This window comes from Myxine glutinosa, chromosome 2 (genome assembly GCF_964187855.1).
Source record: "Myxine glutinosa chromosome 2, kmMyxGlut1.1, whole genome shotgun sequence".
Taxonomy (NCBI): domain Eukaryota; kingdom Metazoa; phylum Chordata; class Myxini; order Myxiniformes; family Myxinidae; genus Myxine; species Myxine glutinosa.
This window is the reverse complement of record NC_136262.1, coordinates 1,951,964-1,972,078: the sequence shown is the minus strand read 5'-3', so window position 1 is coordinate 1,972,078 and position 20,115 is coordinate 1,951,964. Positions and strand designations below refer to the sequence as shown.

The following is a 20,115-nucleotide window of genomic DNA, read 5'->3' as shown; positions in this document are numbered from 1 at the left end:
CCCACTAATAGTGATAGTAATATGACATTCCTTAATAATACTTACCAATGAGATTCCTCAATAATAGTTACCAACATGCCTTTCCTTAATAATAGTTACCCACTAATAGTGATAGTAATATGACATTCCTTAATAATACTTACCAATGAGATTCCTCAATAATAGTTACCAATGAGATTCCTCAATAATAGTTACCAACATGCCATTCCTCAATAATAGTTACCTACTAATAGTGATAGTAATATGACATTCCTTCAAAATAGTTACCAATGAGATTCCTCAATAATAGTTACCAATGAGATTCCTCAATAACAGTTACCAACATGCCATTCCTTTATAATAGTTACCAACATGCCATTCCTTAATAATAGTTACCCACTAATAGTGATAGTAATATGCCATTCCTTAATAATAGTTACCAATGAGATTCCTCAATAATAGTTACCAACATGCCATTCCTTAATAATACTTACCCACTAATAGTGATAGTAATATGACAATCCTTAATAATAGTTACCAATGTGACATTCCTTAATAATAGTTACCAATGAGATTCCTCAATAATAGTTACCAACATGCCATTCCTTAATAATAGTTACCCACTAATAGTGATAGTAATATGCCATTCCTTAATAATAGTTACCAATGAGATTCCTCAATAATAGTTACCAACATGCCATTCCTTAATAATGCTTACCCACTAATAGTGATAGTAATATGACAATCCTTAATAATAGTTACCAATGTGACATTCCTTAATAATAGTTACCAATGAGTTTCCTCAATAATAGTTACCAACATGCCATTCCTTAATAATAGTTACCGACTAATAGTGATAGTAATATGACATTCCTTAATAATAGTTACCAACATTACATTCCTTAATCGTCGTTACCAACATTACATTCCTTAATACTCATTCCCAATATGACATTCCTTAATAATCGTTACCAACCTTACATTCCTTAATAATTACCAACATGACATTCCTTAATAGTTACCAATAGGAGATTCCTTAATTATTGCCAACATGACATTCCTTAATAGTTACCAAGATGACATTCCTTTATAGTTACCAACATGACATTCCTTTATAGTTACCAACATGACATTCCTTAATAATTACCAACATGACATTCCTTAATAATTACCAACATGACATTCCTTAATAATTACCAAGATGACATTCCTTTATAGTTACCAACATGACATTCCTTAATAGTTACCAACATGACATTCCTTTATAGTTACCAACATGACATTCCTTAATAATTACCAAGATGACATTCCTTTATAGTTACCAACATGACATTCCTTAATACTTACCAACATGACATTCCTTAATAATTACCAAGATGACATTCCTTTATAGTTACCAACATGACATTCCTTAATAGTTACCAACATGACATTCCTTTATAGTTACCAACATGACATTCCTTAATAATTACCAACATGACATTCCTTAATAATTACCAACATGACATTCCTTAATAATTACCAACATGACATTCCTTAATAATTACAAACATGACATTCCTTAATAGTTACCAAGATGACATTCCTTAATAATTACCAACATGACATTCCTTAATAATTACGAACATGACATTCCTTAATAATTACCAAGATGACATTCCTTTATAGTTACCAACATGACATTCCTTAATAGTTACCAACATGACATTCCTTAATAATTACCAACATGACATTCCTTAATAATTACCAAGATGACATTCCTTTATAGTTACCAACATGACATTCCTTAATAATTACCAACATGACATTCCTTAATAGTTAGCAATAGGAGATTCATTAATACTAGTTACCAACATTACATTCCTTAATACCCATTCCCAAAATGACATTCCTTAATAATCGTTACCAACCTTACATTCCTTAATAATTACCAACATGACATTCCTTAATAGTTACCAAGATGACATTCCTTTATAGTTACCAACATGACATTCCTTTATAGTTACCAACATGACATTCCTTAATAATTACCAACATGACATTCCTTAATAATTACCAACATGACATTCCTTAATAATTACCAAGATGACATTCCTTTATAGTTACCAACATCACATTCCTTTACAGTTACCAACATGACATTCCTTAATAATTACCAACATGACATTCCTTAATAATTACCAAGGTGACATTCCTTTATAGTTACCAACATGACATTCCTTTATAGTTACCAACATGACATTCCTTAATAATTACCAACATGACATTCCTTAATAGTTAGCAATAGGAGATTCATTAATAATAGTTACCAACATTACATTCCTTAATACTCATTCCCAAAATGACATTCCTTAATAATCGTTACCAACCTTACATTCCTTAATAATTACCAACATGACATTCCTTAATAGTTACCAATAGGAGATTCCTTAATTATTACCAACATGACATTCCTTAATAGTTACAAGGATGACATTCCTTTATAGTTACCAACATGACATTCCTTTATAGTTACCAACATGACATTCCTTAACAATTACCAACATGAAATTCCTCAATAATTACCAACATGACATTCCTTAATAGTTACCAAGATGACATTCCTTTATAGTTACCAACATGACATTCCTTTATCGTTACCAACATGACATTCCTTAAGAGTTAGCAATAGGAGATTCATTAATAATAGTTACCAGCATGGCATTCCTTAATAATATTTACCAATGACATTCCTTAATAATAGTTACCAATGACATTCCTTAATAATAGTTACCAATGACATTCCTTAATAATAGTTACCAATGACATTCATTAATAATAGTTACCAATGACATTCCTTAATAATAGTTACCAATATGACATTCCTTAATAATAGTTACCAATGACATTCCTTAATAATAGTTACCAATGACATTCCTTAATAATAGTTACCAATGACATTCCTTAATAATAGTTACCAATGACATTCCTTAATAATAGTTGCCAATATGACATTCCTTAATAATAGTTACCAATATGACATTCCTTAATGATATTTACCATTACCCACATGCTATTCTCTAATAATAGTAACCAACATGACATTCCTTAATAATAATTAGATTAATGAACACGATTATCTATATAATAATAGCGTAAGGACTCGACTTTGTTATCCCTTTTACGCTGCACCCAGTGACCCGATGCCCACGGCACTAATGGATTTACGATCTCCGAACCGCGCTCTTTGTTTATCACGTACAGACATACTCGAAAAATGTGAATTAGCCGACGTTGGGACCCAAAAGCATCCGATTAACTGCCGATACGACGCCATCTTACGACGCCATCGTATTGGCTTCTGCTGGGCGAAGGCGAAGCGAGCCGTCCGCTGATTGGACAGTCGAGTGATGTGAACATGGGTGGTGTGAACCAAATGGTCTTTTTATTCCCTTGAACATTTTAAATTAGGATATATAAGGAAACGTCTTTATCGTCATTTTAATAAAGTTAAATGGAGTGACGTTGCGATACTCGGGGTGCGTTGCATAAATCCTCGTAACTCAGAGAGGTGTAGCAGGTGGCGAGACGTAAGGAAGCTTAAAGATAACGAGCTGAAACAGACGAACGATATGTCAATCCCTTTCTACACCGAACGGCAATAAAAGTATGAGAGCGGGAAGGCATGGCCTGAGCACTTCGAGCAGAGAGGACTGATTGGACTTAAGTTAAAGAGAAAAAATTGGAGATTAACGGAAGAAGAAGATCCCATGAACGCTCCCCTATGCCATACATAATGGTACACTCTATCCATACACCACATCCTCCCTTCCGTGGATGTTCCACGGGTTTCACGTCTTTATCGTCATTTTAATAAAGTTAAATGGAGTGACGTTGCGATACTCGGGGTGCGTTGCATAAATCCTCATAACTCAGAGAGGTGTAGCAGGTGGCGAGACATAAGGAAGCTTAAAGATAACGAGCTGAAAACAGACGAACGATATGTCAATCTCTTTCTACAACGAACGGAAATAAAAGTATGAGAGCGGGAAGGCATGGCCTGAGCACTTCGAGCAGAGAGGACTGATTGGACTTAACTTAAAGAGAAAAAATTGGAGCTTAACGGAAGAAGAAGATCCCATGAGCGCTCCCCTATCACCTATGCCATCCATAATGGTACACTCTATCCATACACCACATCCTCCCTTCCGTGGATGTTCCACGGGTTTCGGCTAGTCTATATAATAATAGTGTAAGGACTCGACTTTGTTATCCCTTTTACGCCGCACCCAGTGACCCGATGCCCACGGCACTAATGGATTTACGATCTACGAACTGCGCTCTTTGTTTATCACGGACAGACATACTCGAAAAATCTGAATTAGCCGACGTTGGGGCCCAAAAGCATCCGATTAACTGCCGATACGACGCCATCTTACGATGCCATCGTATTGGCGTCTGCTGGGCGAAGGCGAAGCAAGCCGTCTGCTGATTGGACAGGCGAAGGCAAAAGCAAGCCGTCCACTGAGTGGACAATCCAGAGCATGCATTTGTGTCGGTGTCGGCGATCGTTGTTCATATACGCACTCTTCATTCTCATCTTTCTTCCTAACCCTTACTCGGACAAGCAAATCCCCTATGCCATCCATAATGGTACACTCTATCCATACACCACATCCTCCCTTCCGTGGATGTTCCACGGGTTTCGGCTAGTAAATAATTAAATTGATATATTGTGGTGCTGTGCACACACGATTCGTTGGCCAAGAAGGTAGGCCATAACGCGTTGTACAAACTGAAATGCTTTATTAACAGCTCGCACGAAAGCACTGAGCGGGCTCGACTATCGAGCCCGCATATATGTCCCGAGGCCACGCCTTGCCCCGGGCGTGGCCGGTCGGCCGAAAGGCGGGGCATGTATCTCAGCTCCACCCTGCGCCTCGTGACGCCTTTGCTCCGGGCGTGGCCTGAGCTGCGCTTCCACGCCCGGAGGCTCGCACCACCCACTGGTGCGCGGAATTATTGTCCACTGACAATGTGTCCGCCACACGTGCCCCCCCAGAATTCCCGCGCACCTGAAGGGTGAGCTTGCGGGGAAGCCGGATGAGCCGGCCGAAACGCCCTCTGGCGATGCGTGCAGGGCTGGGGGGTAGCGGGACGGCGGGGCTGGGGGGTGCCGGGGGTCTACCCACCGGGGGGCGGCCTCGACGCAGAGGCAGAGCTGCTTGCGGGGGGTGGTCCAGGTCGAGGTGGGCCGGCTTGCGGCGGTCCAGATACGATCCGGAGTACCGCCGATGTCCACGGTGAAATGCTTGTCCCCGGTCTCCAGCACGCGGAAGGGCCCGTCGTACGGGGGCCGCAGCGGTGCCCGGTGGGCATCATGCCGGACAAAAACGTACTCCGCCGTGCGAAGCTCCGGGGTGACGTGGGAGGATGGGCAACCGTGGTGTGCCATCGGCACCAGGGCGAACCTCCTGGTGGTCTCCTGAAGGGCGGAGCACTGTTGCGCCGTGGACCAAGAGGCCGTGGAGTCGGGGATAAATTCGCCCGGAACCCGCAGTTGTTGGCTGAAGACCAGCTCCGCCGAGGACGCGTGCAGGTCGTCCTTGGGCACCGTCCTGGGGCCCAGCAGGACCCAGGGGAGCCTGTCGGCCCAGCTGCAGTCACGGAGGCTGGCCCGGAGCACCGCCTTCATTGAGCGATGGAAGCGTGCGCACAGGCGGTTGGCCTGGGGGTGGTAAGCCGTGGTGCAGTGCAGCTTGACGCCGAGCCCTTGCGCCACTGCTCCCCAGAGCTCCGAGGTGAACTGGGGGCCGCGGTCGGATGAGATGTCTGAGGGGGCGCCGAACCGGGCAACCCACGTGGCAATGAAGGCTTGTGCGACGTCAGCCGCAGCAGTCGCCGCCAATGGCACGGCCTCCGGCCACCGGGTGGTGTGGTCCACCATGGTGAGGAGGTGGGTGAAACCCCGCGAGGGGGGCAGAGGTCCCACCAAGTCGACGTGGACGTGGTCGAACCGACGTTCGGGCACCGTAAACGGGGCCAACGGGGCTTGGGTGTGGCAGTGGACTTTCGCGCGCTGGCACGCGAGGCATGTCCTGGCCCAGTCGCGGACGTTCTTCCTGAGGCCATGCCAGATGAACTTTGCCACCATGAGCTTCTGGGAGGCCTTGGTGCCCGGGTGGGACAGGCCGTGGATGGCGTCAAACACCGGGTGCTGCCAGCCAGCGGGCACGATGTGGCAAGGCCGGCCGAGGGAAACGTCGCACAAGAGGGCAGTGCCCGCGACGTCGAATGGCACCTCGGTGACACGGAGGCCCGTGACGGCGGTCCGCAAGGCCTGGACGTCGGGGTCGGCGGTCTGGTCCGCCGCCATCCGGGCATAGTCGATCCCGAGGTGGACCGCGTGTGCGACGGACCGGGAAAGGCAATCCGCCACCGGGTTGTCCTTACCCCCGACGTGTCGGATGTCCGTCGTGTACTCGGACATGGCAGAGAGGTGACTTTGCTGCCGGGCCGACCATGGCTCGGCGACCTTGGCCATCACGAAAACAAGGGGCTTGTGATCGACGAAGGCCGTGAACGGGCGGCCCTCGAGAAGATGGCGGAAGTGTCGGACCGCCAGGTGGAGCCCGAGAAGTTCGCGGTCGAAGGTGCTGTACCGGCGTTCGTGCGGGCGAAGCTGCCGGCTAAAAAACGCCAGCGGCTGCCAAGCACCACTCACCCACTGCTAGTGCACCGCACCCACCGCGTAGTCCGACGCGTCGGTGGTGAGGGCGATTGGTGCATCAGGCGCCGGGTGCGCCAGCATGGTGGCGTTGGCCAAGGCCAGCTTTGCGCCCGCAAACGCCGCGGCCATCGGCTCCATCCAGGCGATGTCACCTTTTCCCGGCTTCCCCCGGAAGGCCTCGTGCAGGGGGCGCAGGAGCTGGGCGATGCGGGGCACGAAGCGGTGATAAAAATTCACCATGCCCAGGAATTCCTGGAGCCCCTTGATCGTGCGGGGGCACGGGAAACTCCTGACCGCCTCCACCTTGGCCGGTAAAGGGATGGCCCCATGCCTGGTGATGCGGTGCCCCAAGAAGTCGATGGCGGTGATGGCTAAACGGCACTTCGCGGGGTTGATTATCAGGCCATGCTGGCCCAGGCGTTCGAAACACGTGTGGAGGTGGAGCAGGTGCTCCTCCCGGGACGCGCTCGTGACTAGGATGTCGTCCAGGTAGACGTAGATGAAGGGCAAGTCGCGCAAGACACTGTCCATGAGCCGCTGGAACGCCTGGGCCGCATTTTCCAACCCAAAAGGCATCCGCAGGAACTCAAAGAGGCCGAAAGGTGTGATGACGGCCATCTTTGGTACATCGTCCGGTTGTACTGGGACTTGGTGGTAGCCCCGGATGAGGTCCACCTTGGAGAAAATGGTCGTGTTTGCCAACCGGGTGGAAAAGTCCTGAATATGCGGGACCGGGTAGCGGTCGGGGGTGGTGGCATCGTTGAGCCGGCGGTAGTCACCGCACGGCCGCCATCCGCCGCCGGGCTTGGGCACAATGTGCAGAGGAGAAGCCCATGCGCTGTTGGAGCGCCATACGATGCCCAGCCACTCCAGCGTGGCGAACTCCGCATTCGACACGGCAAGCTTCATGGGGTCGAGGCGGCGCGCCCGGGCATAGACCGGTGGTCCGACGGTGGGGATATGGTGCTCCACCACGTGTTTGACGGCCACCACTGAAAAGGTGGGCCGCGTGAGTGCCGGGAAACTGGCGAAGAGGCGGGTAAACTCGTCCGGTGCCGGAAGCGTACAGACTAACTTCGCCGGGACGGAACCGCTCAGCAAGCCGCTTGGTAAGCCGCTCGGTGAGCCGCTCAGCGAGCTGCTCAACGAGCCGCTCAGCGAACAAGCGAGCGAGCTGAAGGTTTCGGCCTGGATGAGGCGTCGACGCTTAAGGTCCACCAACAGCCCATTCACACAAAGGAAGTCCGCACCGAGAAGGGCCATTGGCACACTGGCGGTGACGAACGACCATTTTAAGCGCTGCCCTCTGAAACGCAGCGAGAGGCAACGCTTCCCGAATGTGCGGATGGGTGTTCCATTGGCAGCGAGCAAGGCGGGGCCCTGGCCCGCGGCTTGCTTGTCGGACACGGAGGCAGGGAGGACGCTTACCTTCGCTCCCGTGTCGCACAGAAAACGATGACCAGAAGAGGTGTCTGTGATGAACAGGAGGCTGCCGGAATGGCTGACGCTCATGGCCGCAAGTGAGCGCCGGCCCGGTCATTTCCCAACCCTTCGAAAGAACACGGCGGGCGGCACGCTCTAGCCTTGCGGCCGAACCTGCCATGATAGTAGCACCAGGCTTGCGGTGGTGGCTGCCACGTCGGCCATGCCGGGGGCGGGGGTGGTGGCGGTGGCGGTAGTGGGCGGGGCGTAGCAGCGTCCATGAGGGAATCAGGGTGCACTGTAGCCTCCGCACCGGGATCCACTATGGCAGCACCGTACACCGACCGTGTGTCGCAGTCCGCGAAAAATTTGTCCGCCTCTCCGGCCAGGGCGCGGGGTGCCGTTAAGTTCGAACCGGCTAGCGCGAGCCTCACCTGCGCAGGTAGCTGGAGGAGGAAAAGCGTGCGGGAAAGGAAATCCAGGCGCTGGTCTCCAAGAAGCGACAACATAAAATCCATCTGAACGGACGGTCGTGTTTCGCCGAGGGCGGGAAGGTCCAGGAGGCGGTTGGCGCGTTCGGCCTCTGTGAGCCCGAACGTGGCGAGGAGAATACGTTTGAGCGCCGCGTACTTGTGGGCGCCCGGCAGGCGCCGAAGGATGGACACGACGCGGGCGGCAGTGCCGGGCCCGAGGGCGGCGACCACGTGGTAGTACATGGTGTCATCCGCCGTGATGCCCCGGAGTTGGAATTGAGCTTCGGCCTGCACAAACCAAACGTCGGCTTGCACTTCCCAGAACTCCAGGAGTTTGACGGCAACAGCGTTGGTAGCCATGGTGCGTTCAGGTGTCAGCTACGGCTGAACCAGTCGGGGTCACCAGTGTGGTGCTGTGCACACACGATTCGTTTGCCAAGAAGGTAGGCCACAACGCGTTGTACAAACTGAAATGCTTTATTAACAGCTCGCACGTAAGCACTGGGCGGGCTCGACTATTGAGCCCACATATATGTCCCGAGGCCACGCCTTGCCCCCGGGCGTGGCCCGTCGGCCAAAAGGCGGGGCATGTATCTCAGTTCCACCCTGCGCCTCGTGACGCCTTTGCTCCGGGCGTGGCCCGAGCTGCGCTTCCACGCCCGGACGCTCGTGCCACCACTGGTGCGCGGAATTATTGCCCACTGACAATGTGTCCGCCACAATATGTGGGAAACTTACATGCCCAGACCAGACCCAAATCGTGTAATTTTCCAAATTTTCATGTAATTTCCCCACATACATCAATTTAATTATTTATCATCCTATTCATTAATGTAATTGCTTCACTACGCTCCCAGTGGTGTTTATAATGGCGGACGTGGATTTTCCCCACATTGGAGAAAAGCCCTCTCGTGTTCAGACCGCGGAAGCCTTGAGGGAAAGAGAGTGGCAATCATATGTGTAGTGAAACTATACCAAAGTTGAACCCAGGATAGTTACTCACTTCAGCCACTGAAGAGTGTCTATAAAACCTGGGACGTCCGTGACGCGGAGCCACACCTGTGACATTTACTTTACATGTAGTCTTGAATGGTACGTATATGCTAGACTCGCACATATATGCTAGACTGGCTTGCTTTGTCTATTATTATCGGTCCGCTCAGTATGATACCAAGATCCTGATATCTATTGCATGATTGTATTTTACAGGATGATGTCAATGATCTAATTGAGATTAAACATACCTATGGGACAAGTTGTGGATCTGGTTGATTTTCACAACACTTAATCTCAATTAGATCTACGGAAATGGCGCGACACAAGATGATCAATGTACCGATACTCGGCTCCGACCCACAAGCTGAGGAGTCGGGCTCGGTGTTCGCTCACTGGCTCAAAACGCTGGAGAACCAGTTCGGCGCCCAGGATGCCGTACCCACCGCTGAAACGAAGCTGTCTGTGCTACAGACCAAAGTCGACCACAACGTTTACAGGAGCATCGTTCGATGTACGACGTACGATACCGCCGTGGCGGAACTAAAGTGCCTTTACATTAAGAAGCGGAGCGTGGTGTACAACCGGCATCTGCTTGCCACGCGACGTCAACAGCCAACTGAGTCGATCGACCGCTTCGCTCAGGAGCTGCGGCACCTCCTCGCGGACAGTACTCAAGAGGTACGGACGCACGAGCAAGTCCAGGACGATCTTGTCCGAGACGCTTTCGTCTCCGGAATCAGCTCTACAGATCTGAGACTCAGGCTCCTGGAGACAGCTGACCTAACGTTCGCGGAGGCTTTACGGGTGGCCAACGTTTACACTGAGGCCCGGAAACAATCCACCGCTTATGACCACTCTCGGATCGTTGCGGGGACTACTCAACTCACGCGACTGGAGAGGGCTACCGCCGAGGATGCGGGTGCGGACTCGACTACGGCCGAGCCCCTGGCTGCTCCCGAGGTGGACTCGGATTCCGGCCTAGCAGCAGCTACAGCAGCCAGGCCCAGGCCTGACCGGAACGCGACGTGTTACTTTTGTGGCAATCGGAAGCATCCCAGGTCAGCATGTCCAGCTCGGGAAGCCATATGCCATTTGTGTTCTACAAAAGGACACTTTGCTAAAGTCTGCAAGAAGGCCGCGGGGGGCACTAGAGCACGCGCGACCTTGAACGGGCTAATCGCTGAGCCAGCGGACCAAGCACGGAGCGGGGCGCCTCACCCGGCCTTGATGAGCTGTCCTCCTCCTCCCGGGCCCCTGGCTGCACGCATGACCTTGGTGAAATACATCGGGCCGCCACAACAAATGTCGCGAACGCGACCGGCCGCGGACCGATCGACCTTGACTGGCGTTCGAACGCCTTCCTCAAACAAACAAAAAGTTCCGGCTTTGAAAGCTCCTCCTGATGTGCTTGCGCATGCGCCATCTGACGGCAGTGAAAGTACAATTGACTGCGATCTTTCGCACGTGACACGAGCGCCCTCTGACGGCAGCTCGTACGAATTACACGCTCTTGATCGAGCACATGTTGACTGCGATCTTTCGCACGTGACACGAGCGCCATCTGACGGTGGCTCGTACGAATTACACGCTCTTGGATCGGCATGTCCATCTATGCGTTTGGCACAGGGGCCCTCCGGAGGCTCCTTCGACGACCGGAAAACTGCAGCCGGTGTGGGATCCATGTGTGAGGCGCGATCTTCTCGCTCGGACGGCGCAATACCTGCCGGATCTTCTGGCCTTGATCAGGCCATTATCCCTCTCTTGGTCGAAGGCATTTTTGCACAGGCCCTAATCGACACAGGATCTACGGATAGTTTCATCGATCAGCAGCTGGTGCGTCAACATGGTTGGCCGGTCATCGGGACTACACGACGGATATTCATGGCCTCCCAGGGACTTCGGCTCAGCACGAAGGGGGAATGCCGATTAAAACTTGTGATAAAGGGACGCATGTTTTCCGATGTACATCTCATGGTCTTGCCTGCCTTATGTGCTGTTAGGACACGATTTCCTTAAGCGACATGGTCGTTTGGAAATTGAATTCGGTGGGACGGACACGCTTGATGTGTGTGCGCTCGCGAAAAAGGTAATTGAGCCTCTTTCGCTGTTCCCCAACCTGACCACTGACTGCGCTCCTGTAGCAGTAAAATCGCGGCGCTACTCATGAGCGGACGCGCAATTCATTGCAGAAGAAATGGCCCAACTCTTAAAGGACGGTGTTATCGAACCTAGCCGGTCGCCGTGGCGGGCCCAGGTCTTAGTGGTGCGAAGTGAGGCCCATCGCCGGTGCATGGTAATCGACTACTCACAGACGGTTAATCGCTTTATACAGCTGGACGCCTACCCCTTACCGGGGATGGACACGCTAGTACGACTGGTGGCCCAGTACTCCGTCTACAGCACTCTCGATCTGCGTAGTGCGTATCATCAGATCCCCATCTCTAGAGCTGATCGCATCTACACCGCCTTTGAATTGGGTCAAAGGTTATACCAGTTCACCCGATTACCTTTTGGGGTAACGAACGGGGTCCCCTGTTTTCAGAAGGCTATGGACGACCTCGTTACTAAGGAGAACTTGACAGATGTCTTCGTCTATCTGGACAATCTTACGGTTTGTGGGTATGACCAGGAGCATCACGATGCTAATCTGAAGCGCTTCCTCGAGGTCGCACATAGGTATCGCCTAACCATGAATGAGGCGAAGTGTCGTTACTCTCAACGCACGATAGATCTTCTGGGGTACACCGTGACCCATGGCTCTGTCTCTCCGGATAAGGAGCGTCTGCGACCTTTGCTCGATCTGGCCCCGCCCGGTGATCGAGCTTCACTGAAGCGTGCTCTCAGGCTGTTCGCCCACTATTCGAAGTGGGTGCAAAATTTCTCCACGAAGCTCCGCCCCCTCGTGGCCTGCGACATGTTCCCCATGAGCCCGGCGGCCTTGGCGACCATTCGGGGGCCTTAAGGCAGACATCGCTGGTGCCGCTGTGGCGACAATCGACGAGAGCGAATCTTTTGTCGTAGAAAGTGATGCCGCAGATCATGCGATAGCAGCGACTCTCTCCCAAGGGGGGCGCCCGGTGGCTTTCTTTTCGCGGACTCTCACCTCCGCTGAGCGGAGGCATTCGTCTGTCGAAAAGGAAGCGTACGCGATCGTCGAGTCGATTCGGCGGTGGCGACCGTACTTACTCGGGCGATGCTTCCAAATCATCACGGAACAACAAAGCGTTGCATTCATATGTGACACCTTGCATGCTCAACGTATTAAGAATGAGAAAATCACTCGCTGGCGTATCGAACTCGCTGACTTCTGCTACACCATCGAATACCGCCCGGGGAAGGATAACCTGGTCGCCGACGCCTTATCGAGGCCGGCTACGTGCGTGGGGATTGTAACTTTGGAGGGGCTGCGCACTCTGCACGACACTATGTGTCATCCAGGGGTGACGCGTTTCGCTCATTTTGTGCGTAGTAGTAATCTGCCATACTCGGTTGAGGACATCCGTCGGATCTGCCGTGACTGCGCTATATGTGCGGAACTCAAACCGCGTTTTTACAACCCTCCCATGGGGTCGCTGGTTAGGGCTACTAGACCGTGGGAGAGATTGGCAATGGATTTCAAAGGACCGCTGCCGGTGTCGAGCAACTCTCGTTATCTGCTCACTATCGTTGATGAGTACTCGCGATTCCCCTTTGCTTATACGTGCGGGGATATGACGGCTGCCACGGTCATATGGTGCCTGCAGAATTTGTTTTCTATGTTTGGGTATCCGGCCTACGTGCATACCGATCGGGGTGCGGTGTTCCTGTCGCAGGAGGTGAGAGGTTATTTGCTCCAAAATAATGTTGCTTCGAGTTACACCACACCGTACAGACCCCAGGCGAATGGGCAGATCGAACGCTTCAATGGGATTATATGGAGGGCCGTCACTCTAAGCCTCCGGACCCTCGGCCGGGGTCTCGATAAATGGGCTTGGTCGCTACCTGCGGCTCTGAACTCGATCCGGGCTCTCCTATGTACGGCCACCAACCAGACTCCTCACGAGTGACTGTTCCACCACCCTAGAAGCTCGGGTAGTATCCGATATTTACCCAGCTGGCTCGCTGAGCCGGGGCCGCCTTATCTCAAACGAGCGGTGCGCACGAGCAAGTACGACCCCTTTGTGGATAAGGTGCAGGTACTCCAGGCTAATCCCGAGCATGCTCGTGTGCTGACGGCAGATGGATGCGAGTCCACTGTCTCCGTACGCCATCTCGCCCCTTGTGGGGTCATCGACCCTTTTAGGGATATCGACGAACCGATCTACGAGTCTATGGACTCTACCGAAGCTTCCTCTATGGAACCTTTGCCGTCACCCCTCTCATCACCTACACCCCTGCCTGAAGGCTCTGAGGTTCCCCGTCCGACACCTGCCTCCAGCGGCTACTCCGACGGGGACTCCGGGCTTGGGGACGCCGCACCCGGTAGTTTCCGGACGCGGGCTGGCAGGGTAGTTCGCCACCCCGACCGCTATGGGTGGACCGACTGACATGGAATGATGTACCCTAATCAATTAATGCTGATGCACGCTTACGATCTGCCTAGCGGCAGTATAGTTATAACGGCGGGGAGAATGTAGTGAAATTATACCAAAGTTGAACGCAGGATAGTTACTCGCTTCAGCCACTGAAGGGCGTCTATAAAACCTGGGACGTCCGTGACGCGGAGCCACACCTGTGACATTTACTTTACATGTAGTCTTGAATGGTACGTATATGCTAGACTCGCACATATATGCCAGACTGGCTTGCTTTGTCTATTATTATCGGTCCGTTCAGTATGATACCAAGATCCTGATATCTATTGCATGATTGTATTTTACAGGATGATGTCAAATATCTAATTGAGATTAAACCTACCTATGGGACAAGTTGTGGATCTGGTTGATTTTCACAACAATATGTGTGGGGAAAGTTCTGCTTAACAGAGACTTTCCTCCTTCAAGATGTCTCTGATTCCTTAATATCTCTTCCTGGTTACTCCCTCCTCCGGTATGATAGACCTGAGCCTCGTCCTGGTGGTGGGGTGGCTATCTTTATCAAAAACTCTCTTCCTCACTCTCCTTGCACTGCCCTCTCTCCTCCTCACCCCCAGGAGTACCTCTGGCTATGGCTTCCTCTCCGCTCCCACCTTTTGTTCATATGTGTTCTGTACCGTCCTCCAAACAGTGATGACTCCATTTACATTTCACTGTCTGAAAACATGGACCAACTTCTATCCACTCATCCCAACTCTCTCTTCCTCATATGTGGTGACTTCAACTGTCATCATGCCACCTGGTTGGGTGTGGGTTCCTCTCTCACCAGTCATGGCACCTCAGCAAAGGACTTCTGTGACTCACTGGGATTGACACAATCTGTCAATTTCCCGACGCGGATCTCAGCCAATGGAGTATCTTCTCTTCTAGACTTGGTTATGACAAACTTCCCTGCTAATGTCTGCTGCTCTTCTTCTGCTCCAATCGGTTCTTCTGATCATGTGCTTGTCAAAGTGGACATCTCTCTGGCCATTCTCAGAGAGCCTCCTCAGCGTCCACGAGTCTGGCATTTCACTCAGGCTGACTGGGACGGTCTTCAAGCAGCCATCAATCGTCTGGATTGGTCTCCCATCTCCACTGCCTCTGACATCAATTCTTCCTGGGAATTCTTCCAAAGCAAACTGCTCTCTCTCATGCACAGATTTATCCCATCTCGTCTTCAGTTGTCTTACCCTTCCTCCCGTCCATGGTACACTGAATCTTGTGGTGAGGCAGTTGCCCTGAAACAACTTGCCTTTGCCTCTTGGAAGGCTAATCCAACTGAAGGCAATCTCAGTTCCTTCCACCAAGCTCGGGACAAGTGTGTGTCTACCCTCAGGAGTGCCAGGAAGCACTATCTCTCCACACTGAAGAATGAACTCTCAAACCTGTCTCCTTCCTCCAAATCCTGGTGGCGTCTGGTCAAATCCGTTTCTGGTGTTTGTTCCCCCTCCATCCCCTCCCTTACCTCAAATGGCTACACAGTTGACACCGCACGTGACAAAGCCGAATGCCTCAACTCTGTGTTTGCCTCAAAATCTTTAGTCCCAAACCCATCTCTCTCTGTTCCCACCTTTCCCAGTCGAACCCAACTGCTCCTGGACTCTGTGTCCTTCTCTCCTGACAAGGTGGAGGAGTTTTTGTCTAACCTCGACTCTGATTCTGCAACTGGACCAGACGGCATCAGCCCACGGGTCCTAACATCCTGCTCTGCCGCTCTATCTCACCCTCTCTCTGTTCTTTTCACCCTCTCTTTTGCTCAAGGTCATCTGCCAGCATCCTGGAAATCAGCAAACATTACCGCTTTACACAACAAAGGTGCAAAAACAGATCCTTGCAACTACAGACAAATCAGCCTGCTCCCAATTATCAGCAAAGTCATGGAATCCATCATTGCCTCGGATATGAAATCTTTCCTCTTCTCCAATTGCTTGATCTCTGATCATCAATTTGGTTTCAGACCAGGTCACTCTACTCTGGACATGCTGCTTCTGCTGTCTCAACAATGGATGGAGGTCCTCAATGCCAAACAGGAAATCAGAGCTGTCTCCCTTGACATATCACGTGCCTTCGATACGGTCTGGCACCCAGCTCTGCTCACCAAACTCTCCTCCTATGGTATCCATGGAAATCTCCATGCATGGCTTGCGGACTTCCTCTCTGGTCGTAGTCAACGTGTGGCCCTGAATGGATTTCTCTCATCTCCCCTTCCTGTTCAGGCTGGAGTTCCCCAAGGCAGTGTTCTGGGCCCTGTGCTTTTTCTGGTCTTCATCTATGATCTCTCCGACTCTCTGGAAAATCCTCTCTATCTCTTTGCTGATGACTCCACTCTCTGCCGCTCCAATCCTCTTCCCCCAGATCGGCAGTCTGCAGCCTCCTCACTCTCTGAAGACTTGGACAAAATCACAGACTGGTCAAACAAGTGGAACATGTCTTTCAATCCTGACAAATCTCACACTCTTACTATGTCTCTCCGAAAAGATCGACTGGACAACCCTCCCATCTACTTTCTCAACAATCCTCTCCAAGAAGTTCTGTCGCTCAAGCTTTTGGGTCTCACTATCTGCCATGATCTTTCTTGGGAAAACCACATTTCCAAGCTGGCCTCCAAAGCCAGTCGCCGACTGGGCATCCTCCGTCGTGCGAAGTCCTTCCTCGGCACACCTGAGCTCCTCACCACATACAAGGCTTTCATCCGCAGCTCAATGGAATACTGTTCTCCCCTATGGGCCAGTGCTCCTGCCTCACACCTAGCTCGGCTTCACGCTGTTGAAACCAAAGCGTTCAGAATCATTGGAATCTCCCGCGATGAAGCTATCTCTGGGGGCCTTTCACTCACTCACCGCAGGCAGGTAGGTGGTCTTTCTGTCTTCTTCCGACTCCTATCCAGCCTTGCACCCCCAGCTCTCTCTGTGCTCTGTCCCCCAAATATTCCTACAGGTCACACAAGATCTGCCAGCAACCCTCTGATGGTTAAACTGCCGAAATCTCGGCTGTCTGCTCACCTTCACTCTTTCATTCCTCTTTTCTCCCGCCTCTGGAACAAACTCCCTCACTCCCTTCAATCCCACTCCTCCCTCCAGGTCTTTTAAACAGCTGTTCCCCACCATCTCTTATCTTCCCCCATCCAAAACCTTGATCTTTTTTACCCCCGCTAATTCACCCCAGATCCACCTTGTTTGAAATTCCAACTTCTTTCCTGGAAGTCCTGGCAGTGTCCATATGTTTTATACCTCTCCCACCCCCACCCCCTTCCCATGCCCCCCACCCTTCCCCCCCCCCCCCCAAAACCCTCTCCCTCTCACAGATCTCTCGACGTCTCCATGTCTCTCGGTCCCTGCTCTCAAATGTTGTGTTTGTGTCCTTCCCCCTCTCTCCCCATCTTGTCTACCGCTCCCAATGTTATATGTTTTATAATAATAATAATAATAATAATGCATTTATTTTATATAGCGCTTTTCAGGAAGCCCAAAGACGCTTTGACAGAGTGCAAAACATAATGCATAGCAAAACATAAAAACAATTGCAAAAAAAGAAGAATCAATAGGGAAATAAATATGTGACATATATTTATGTGTCGGTTTGTCTTTCTATGTGATTAATGTTCGCTCTTTCACGAGCCTCGATCTTGTATACAACAACAACAACAAAAAAAAGGAAAAAAAAGTGCATGCTCACTCAGAGTCGCCCAAATAGCTCAGATGGCAGCGCACAGGTACGGTTTGATTCCTGGTTTGGGAGTGTAAGTTTCCCACATCTATCAATTTAATCCTTAATAATAGTTACCAATATGATATTGAAGGAGCTGGGGCTCCCACGTCGATCAGAAGAATGGACGCGACAAAAAGCTGGAATTCATCTGAGTTGCTTTATTGAAATCAAACACTCAGGCACTCTCAAAACCCGTTTATCGGTCAGCAATATATATCTATTAACCCAGGGGGTTTGCCCAGGCCCGGCGCCAGGGGGCGTGGCCCAGCGTCCTGGCTGCGGCCTGGCAAGTTGAGGGCGAGCCTGCCCGGGCATGCCCGGGCATGCCCGGGCGTCCCGACCGAGGCCTGGCAAGTTGAGCGCGGGCCTGCCCGGGCGTCCTGGACGAGCCCGGCATGGTGATCGCTCCGCGTCCTTGATAGGTGCAAGGCGATTGTGAAACCCCAGCGGCAGCCGCTACACACGTCCCCCCAGAATCGACTTGCACCGGCAGGGTCAACTTGAGGGGGGTCCTGATGACCCGGCCGAAGCGACCCCTGGCGGGTCGTGGGAGGGGGTCCGGTGAGGTGGTGGGCGGTCGAGTGGGGGTCCCCGTGGACGGGGGGCGGCCTCGCCGCGGCGGAAGGGCCACCCGTGGTGGGTGGTCGACGTCCACGTGCGCCGGCTTGAGGCGGTCCACTGCAATCCGGTCCGACCTGCCGCCGATGTCGATGACGAACGACTTGTCGTCCCGTCGCAGCACCCGGAAGGGCCCGTCGTACGGCGGCTGGAGTGGCCACCGATGTGCGTCGTGACGCACAAAAACATACTCCGCTGTGCGGAGTGCTGGGGGGACGTAGGACCGGGGGTCACCGTGGTGGGATGTCGGCACGGGGGCAAACCGTCGGGCGGCCTCCTGGAGGTCCGAGCGCTGGTGAGCTGCGGACCAGGGACTGGTAGCGTCGGGCACGAATTCGCCCGGGACGCGTAGCACCTGGCCATAGACCAGCTCGGCGGTGGATGCCTGGAGGTCCTCCTTGGGGGCCGTGCGAAGGCCCAAAAGGACCCACGGCAGCCGGTCGGCCCAACCGCCGTCTTGAAGGCCGGCCATGAGCGCGGCCTTCATGGAGCGGTGGAATCGCTCGCACAACCCGTTTGCTTGGGGGTGGTAGGCCGTAGTACGGTGGAGCTTGACCCCCAGGTTGCGGGCGACCGCGCCCCACAGCTCGGAGGTGAACTGTGGTCCGCGGTCTGACGAGATGTCCGCCGGTGCGCCGAAGCGGGCGACCCAGGTGGCGATGAAAGCCTGCGCCACGTCGGCGGTGGTGGTGGAGACGAGGGGAACGGCCTCCGGCCACCTGGTGGTCCTGTCCACCATGGTGAGCAGGTGTGTGAACCCCCGTGATGGGGGGAGGGGGCCCACCAGATCCACGTTGACGTGGTCGAAACGTCGTTCGGGCACGGTGAAAGGTGCCAGCGGGGCCTGGGTGTGTCGGTGGACCTTGGCCCGTTGGCAGGCCGTGCAGGCGCTGGTCCAATCGCGGACGTCCCGACGAAGGCCGTGCCAGACGAAACGCGCCGACACCAGCTTCTGGGAAGCTTTCCGGCCCGGGTGGGAAAGGCCGTGGAGGGAGGCGAAGATGCGGCGTTGCCAGGTGACGGGCACGATGGGGCGAGGCTGGCCTTGGGAGACGTCGCAGAGCAGGACAGTGTCCGCACAGGGGATGTCGGCCAGGCGGAGGCCCGTGTCCGCCGCCCGGAGGGCTTGCACCGTGGTGTCGGTGGTTTGGTCCGCCGCCATAAGCGCAAAATCCACGCCCAGGTGGACCGCGTTCGCGCTGGCCCGGGAAAGACAGTCGGCCACGGCGTTGTTTTTGCCGGCGACGTGCCGGATGTCCGTGGTAAACTCCGACACGGCGGAGAGGTGGCGCTGTTGGCGGGCCGACCATGGCTCCGTGACCTTGGCCATGGCGTAAATCAACGGCTTGTGGTCGACGAACGCCGTGAAAGGTCGGCCCTCCAGGAGGTGGCGGAAATGGCGGACGGCCAGGTGTAGACCGAGGAGCTCCCGGTCAAAAGTGCTGTATTTGAGCTCGTTCGGCCGGAGCTGCCGGCTGAAAAAAGCGAGTGGCTGCCAAACCCCGTTCACCCATTGCTCATGGACGGCGCCCACCGCGTAGTCGGAGGCATCCGTGGTGAGGGCGATGGGAGCGTTGAGCACCGGGTGAGCGAGCAGTGTTGCGTCGGCGAGGGCCCGCTTTGAGCTTTGGAAGGCCGCATCCATTGCTGCGGA

General features: G+C 52.5%; 1 protein-coding gene across 1 annotated transcript in view; it reads right to left on the bottom strand.

Moving 5' to 3' along the window:
• DERL1 (derlin 1) overlaps nucleotides 1-17,856 on the bottom strand; it is a 210,061-nt gene extending 192,205 nt beyond the window's left edge. The window contains exon 1 of the mRNA XM_068108845.2: nucleotides 17,811-17,856. The gene's annotated coding sequence lies outside the window, so the exon portion shown is untranslated. The remainder of the gene's footprint in view (nucleotides 1-17,810) is intronic.
• Between the last annotated feature and the right edge of the window lie 2,259 nt (nucleotides 17,857-20,115).